The 6,941-nt window shown below is 42.7% G+C and overlaps 1 protein-coding gene across 2 annotated transcripts in view; it reads left to right on the plus strand.

Annotated features, from left to right (window-relative positions):
• LOC112074660 (zinc finger protein ZFMSA12A) overlaps window positions 1–6,941 on the plus strand; it is a 36,151-nt gene that overhangs the window by 26,640 nt on the left and 2,570 nt on the right. The window lies entirely within an intron of this gene.

The raw sequence follows: 6,941 nt of genomic DNA on the forward strand, positions 1-6,941 counted from the left end.
ATGATTTGGAAAGGCCACACACCAGTCTATATAAGTCCCAAGATTGACAGTGCATGTCAGAGGCAAAAGCCAAGCCATGGGGTTGAGGAAATTGTCCGTAGGTCCGAGAAGGATTGGGTCGAGCACAGATCTGGGAAAGGGTACCCAAAAAATATCTGCAGCATTGAAGGTCCTCAAAACAGTGGCCTCCATCATTCTTTAAATGAAGAAGTTTGGAACACCACCTACAGCTGGCTGCCTGGCCAAACTGATAAATGGGGTAGAAGGGGCTTGGTCAGGGAGGTGGACCCAAGAAACCCGATGGTCACTCTGACAGAAGATTTCAGAGTTTGTTCCTCTGTGAGATGGGGTGAAACTTCCAGAAGGTCAACCATCTCTGCAGCACTCCACCTATATCTTGGCCTTTATTGTTTAGAGTGGCCAGACGGAAAGCCACTCTTCAGTAAAAGAACACATGACAGCCTTTGGAGTTCTGCAAAAAGCACCTTAAAGGGGCTCGAACATGAAAACAAGATTCTCTGCGTCTGATGAAACCAAGATTTGAAACGTGAATGCCAAGCGTCACGTCTGGAGTGAAACCTGGCACTGTAATCATTGCTGTGGGGATAGTTTTTCAGTCGCAGAACGACTGGGAGACCTAGTCAGGATCGAGACGAGATGAAACTGAGCAAAAGTACCACCAGAATCCTTGATTGAAAAACCTGCATCCAGGAGCACTCAGACCTTCAGACTGGTGGGGCGACGAGGTGTTCAATCTTCCCAACAGGACAACGACCCTAATCCAACACAGCCAAGACAACACAGGAGTGCTTCGGGACTAGTCTCTGAGTGGCCCAGGCAAAAAAGGAAAAAAGGGGGAAAAGGGCCCCGGACTTGAACCCGATCAAACATCTCTGGAGAAACCTGAAATAAGCCTGTGCAGCGATGCTCCCCATCCAACCTGACAGAGCGGAGAGGATCTGCAGAGAAGAATGCGGAGAAACTCCCCCAAATACAGGTGTACCCAAGCTCGTAGCGTCATACCCAAGAAGACTCGGATGCTGTAATCGCTCCAAAGGTTGCTTCACAAAGTACTGAGTAAAACGTCCTGAATACTTATGAAAATTTGACATTTCTGTTTAATTATAATTGTTGCCAAAATTTCTAAAACCTGTTTTTGCTTTGTCATTATTGGGTATTGTGTGTAGATTGATTAGAAAATAATTGAATCCATTGTAGAAAGGCTGTAACATAACCAAAGTGGTTAAAGTCGGGGTCTGAATTACTTTCCGACTGCACTGAATATATTATTTATTTCAAATTAAATTGTTGGGTTTGGAAAAAACTATTTCAGTGTTAACTTAAATGACTAAACCCAGATATTAATAATTAAGGATCGGACGTTCCTATTCAGGCTGAACGTCCCCAACGGGACTTGTAAATCATGCAGAGCATGTTCAAGATCATGAGTTTAGAGAAACAACAATGTCAAGTACATTATACGGTGTCTTTATAATTGGCCAGAAAGCTTAAATTCTTGTTAATATAACTGCACTGTCAATTTCACAGTAGCTATTACTGCGAATAAATGCCATTTGCTATTGTTGGGTGAGCGCCTAGCAACAAAAAACACTTATTTTTTTACCGAGATGTGAAATTATCAAACCTCTTCAAGGTGAAATGTGTACTTAAAATCAGAGCCAATGAGTTTCAGAATGTATCATCCAAAGGGTCTCAGAGTAACATTTGAAGTGTCAATTTTGTTAGTGTGAAAAAATATTTTAGATCCTAAAATAGGTCCATACAGCATGCACGATCAATTTTTATATTTCCACTCCGTTCAACAATTTGCGAAAGAAAGGAATCTTGTGAATTTCCCACTCTAAACGTTGTTTCACTGAGGACCAAATTCACTTTCGTTATCTATTCCTTCAGAGATCCTAGAAGTATCCATACTTAACTATATCATTAGGAGTGTAGTAATATCCCTATAGGACACCTTTTGGTCAAGAGAGCGACGCCTTCATGGCCGCTTGATGACACGGGCGGTCATCACTTGAATGACTGGTCTTTGTCAAATTAAGCACCAAATCGGGGTTCAAACAAAAGCTAGCTATGATTACAAATGAGCTGGGTTTTACGGGATATCCGGAAACCATGTATATGCGTAAAAATGTATGCTACTAACCTTTTTCATTTTGGACCAAAAATATGAAGGATATTCAGTTTATTGAAAAACTGGTATTTTGCAAATGTTGAAACTTATAATTATGGGCTACTAATACTGGAAAAGCTAAATCAAAGTCCAGATGCTTGCCTCTTTGGACACTATTTGGAAATTACAACCAGGATAGAACCTACGACCTTTCCCTCATTTCAAAGGATGGTGGTAGAAAAGATCCCGGTTGTTTTTAATTGTGTTTTTTTCTACCATCTATTGCTGTTATATTCTCCTACTCCTTCCAATTCACATTTCCACAAACTTCAAAGTGTTTCCTTTCAAGTGGTACCAAGAATATGAATATCCTTGCTTCAGGGCCTGAGCTACAGGCAGTTAAGCATCAATTAATTTAAGCTCGAACTTTGGGATCCTTAGTGCGTAATTTTACGGGACAACAGTAAATTGTGTTTTGGTGTTCATATGACCGGACCTTATGTCGGACCAAACTTCAAATGCTAATGGGGAAGTTTTGAAACGTGCTTGTTGTCAGAGGAAGAAGTGATCTTTAATCTTCGACTTGTGTTGTGAGTGTCAGGGGGAAGGGGCTTGGCGTCTGTGTGGGAAGTGATTGGAGACTGGCAGATGGGTTGAGATGCACGTGGCAGGTGGTAACTGGTTGGGTGTCTCTTCTCAGGATGGGACTCTGGAATTGTTTCCGATCTGGGACATCCCGATGACCTTCAAGGCTGTTGAAAACCACACCTGGATAGAATCCAAGCATCTTGGTCTGGAAACAGGTGTGTTTTAATCAACTGGGGAGAATATTCGACAAGCCCATTCTCTTGAAACAGTAAGGGCAGTAAAATGAGTCTTTAGATTAAAGCACTTTTAAAGATAATCTATTTGTTTGCTTTTTAGGTCCAGGTCTAGGCTGTTCTCCAGGAAAACCAACACTGTGGTCCAAGCTTGTTGATGTTTGTCTGGACCCTTTTGTGTTGCAGTCAAACGATGCCGCGATTGAAATTTGCCTGAATCTAACTTCCTGAAGGCTGGCATTCAAGCTTAGTGGAAGACCCAGAAAGGAGGAACACTTCTTCAAGGTATGATAGAGCCGGTAGTGGAAAGACCCAGAGGGGGGGGGGGCGGGGAACACGAGGCTGCCTAAAAGCTAAACAGGGCTCCTAACCTCCATGATGGGACTTCTCTTCTCAGATCATAAGCTTATGTTAGTGTGTTTAATCTCAAGGCAGGAGGCCGTTTTAAAGTATTGGAACAGTGATCAGACTCTGCTTCTTCTATGTTTGTTGGGTTTCACCCCTGGGATCTTTAGACTTCTTGCGGATTAGTGGGACGCTACCACGCATTTCGAGCAGTTTCGGTGAAATTGCAGGGCCCAAATTCAAATTTAAATTACTATAAATATTAAAACTTTTCAGAAATCACAAGTGCAATACATCAAAATAAAGCTTAACTTGTTGTTAATCCAGCCGCCGTGTCAGATTTTAAAAAGGCTTTACGGCGAAAGCAAACCATGCGATTATCTGAGGACAGCGCCCAGCACACCTGCATAACAAATCATTTTCAACCAGGGAGTTGCACACGAAAGTCAGAAATAGCGATATAATAAATGTCTTACCTTTGAAGATCTTCTGTTGGCACTCCAAAAGGTCCCAGATACATCATAAATGGTCCTTCGGTTCGATAAAGTCCTTTATATCCATAACTCAGTTTATCTGGCGCGCTTTCAGTCAATAATCCACCCAGTTTCCCTCCATCAAAATGCATACAAATGAATCCCAAACAAGTCAATCAACGTTTATAACAAACCTCAGGTACCCTAATACGCAAATAAACAATACAATATACCGGAGAAAAATACCAAAGAACGCGCTCAATTTCACGCAATTGGAAACACAACAACCAAAATGGGAGCCACCTAGAAAGACTACAATTCCTGGCTCATTTTCCAAAAAACCAGCCTGAAACTCTTTCTATAGACTGTTGACACTAGTGGAAGCCCTAGGAACTGCAATTGGGGACAATTTCGCCCTATTATAAAAGTGCCAGCCACAAATCAGTGGTAGGATGAATTCTTTTGTTGGGGATTGTTTGTCCTCAGGGTTTCGCCTGCCATATCAGTTCTGTTATACTCACAGACATTATTTTTAACAGTTTTAGAAACTTTAGAGTTTTCTACCCAAATCTTACCATTATATGCATATCATCGCTTCTGGGCCTCAGTAGCAGGCAGTTTGCTTTTCATCCGGATGTCAAAATACCGCCCCCTATCCCAAAGAAGTTAAAGGATCATCTCTAACTAAGGTCCTAACCTTGACTCTGTCTGTCAGGTGGTGTTCCCGGTGGAGTATGGTCCTAACTTTGTACTCATCGCTGCAAAACTCGGTGTGCCACTTCCTGTTCTAGACTGGAGGAGCTGCTGCCGGTCCCAGACTTCAAACAGGTACACAGTTGGACAGCAGTGCTACAATGTCCGAATACCCATACCGTGTTGTTAAATGGCAGGCATTTTAGGTATGCGAAAATTGACATCCTATCAAACTTTCTAAAATCGAGAATGGTTTAAATGTCGTGATGTCATACTCATAGCTCTTCATCCGGTAAATTCACTGCTGATGAACAGTCTTTTCAGACAACAGCTGATAAGGGCAAGTGCTGTACCAAAATGAACCAATGGCAGGAATCAACACATTAGATTACGTGTTCTCAGGAGGAGGGCCAGAATGTGGATATTCTCAGGAGGAGGGGCCTAGAATGTGGATATTCTCAGGAGGGAGGGGCCTAGAATGTGGATATTCTCAGGAGGGAGGGCCTAGGAATGTGGATATTCTCAGGAGGGAGGGGCCTAGAATGTGGATATTCTCAGGAGGGAGGGGCCTAGAATGTGGATATTCTCAGAGGAGGGGCCTAGAATGTGGATATTCTCAGGGGGAGGGCCTAGAATGTGGATATTCTCAGGAGGGAGGGGCCCTAGAATGTGGATATTCTCAGGAGGAGGGGCTAGAATGTGGATATTCTCAGGAGGGAGGGGCCTAGAATGTGGATATTCTCAGAGGGAGGGGCCTAGAATGTGGATATTCCAGGAGGGAGGGGCCTAGAATGTGGATATTCTCAGGAGGGAGGGGCCTAGAATGTGGATATTCTCAGGAGGGAGGGGCCTAGAATGTGGATATTCTCAGGAGGGAGGGCCTAGAATGTGGATATTCCAGGAGGGAGGGGCCTAGAATGTGGATATTCTCGGAGGGAGGGGCCTAGAATGTTATTTGTTTGCTTTACTGCATTCATGTCTACTAAACAGTCCGTTCTAAATAATATGTAGTATGATTAGTAGGCCAGACAATTTTGACATGGCCGGTGACAGATTTTTCAGATCAATGAGTCACACTAGGTCCATTGTTGCTCTGAACAGTCCGGTGTAAGATGAGTCAAGATTAAAATGATTATATGGGGTTGGGACAAAACATGGTTATTTAGAATAAACTGGGTATAGTTCAAGCCCTGAATGCTGATTGGCTGACAGCTTGTGATATCAGACCGTATACCACCGATTTGACATATTTTTACGTTGGTAACCAGTTTATAATAGCAATAAGGCACCTCGGGGGTTTGTGGTCTATGGCCAATATACCACGGCTAAGGGCTGTCAAGGCACCTCCGCTTTGCGTCGTGCCTAAGAACAGACCGTAGCAGTGGTATATTGGCCATATACCACACCACCTCGGGGCCTTATTGCTTACATGACAATTCACTGGTGTTATTCTACATACAACTGTAAACTAGTAGCAGAAGTCCAGCTGTTTCATCGTAATATTAGTGTCATTTACAAGCATTTCGCTAAACCCACAATAACATCTGCTAACCATGTGTATGTGACCAATAACATCTGCTACCATGTGTATGTGATCAATAACATCTTCTAACCATGTGACCAATAAAATCTGCTAACCGTGTGTATGTGACCAATAACATCTGCTAACCGTGTGACCAATAACATGTGATTTATTTTCGTTGTTCAGACTGCGTTGTTGATCAGTGCTGCCCCCTCTGTTCTGAGGACTACATGCGCTGTGTCTCTCACGGAGAGGACCTGAAGTCTCTGCTACAGAACCAACACTGCCCGGAAGCTGCCCAAGAGCGGTAAGTCTCTGTCTGCATTCCACATGACAACCTACCTTATAATGCTGCATTCCACATGACAACCTATTCCCTTTATAATGCTGCATTCACATGACAACCTATTCCTTTATAATGCTGCATTCCACATGACAAACCTATTCCCTTTATATGCTGCATTCCACATGACAACCTATTCCCTTTATAATGCTGCATTCCACATTGACAACCTATTCCCTTTATAATGCTGCATTCCACATGACAACCTATTCCCTTTATAATGCTGCATTCCACATGACAACCTATTCCCTTTATAATGCTCTTCCACATGACAACCTATTCCCTTTATAATGCTGCATTCCACATGACAACCTATTCCCTTTATAATGCTGCATTCCACATGACAACCTATTCCCTTTATAATGCTGCATTCCACTTGACAACCTATTCCCTTATAAATACTGCATTCCACATGACAACCTATTCCCTTTATAATGCTGCATTCCACTTGACAACCTATTCCTTTATAATGCTGCATTCCACTGACAACCTATTCCCTTTATAATGCTGCATTCCACATGACAACCTATTCCCTTTTATAATGCTGCATTCCACATGACAACCTATTCCCTTTATAATGCTGGGCATGTCCACTGGAACCACCTATTCC

Source organism: Salvelinus sp. IW2-2015, unplaced genomic scaffold (genome assembly GCF_002910315.2).
Source record: "Salvelinus sp. IW2-2015 unplaced genomic scaffold, ASM291031v2 Un_scaffold2746, whole genome shotgun sequence".
Classification (NCBI taxonomy): Eukaryota; Metazoa; Chordata; class Actinopteri; order Salmoniformes; family Salmonidae; genus Salvelinus; species Salvelinus sp. IW2-2015.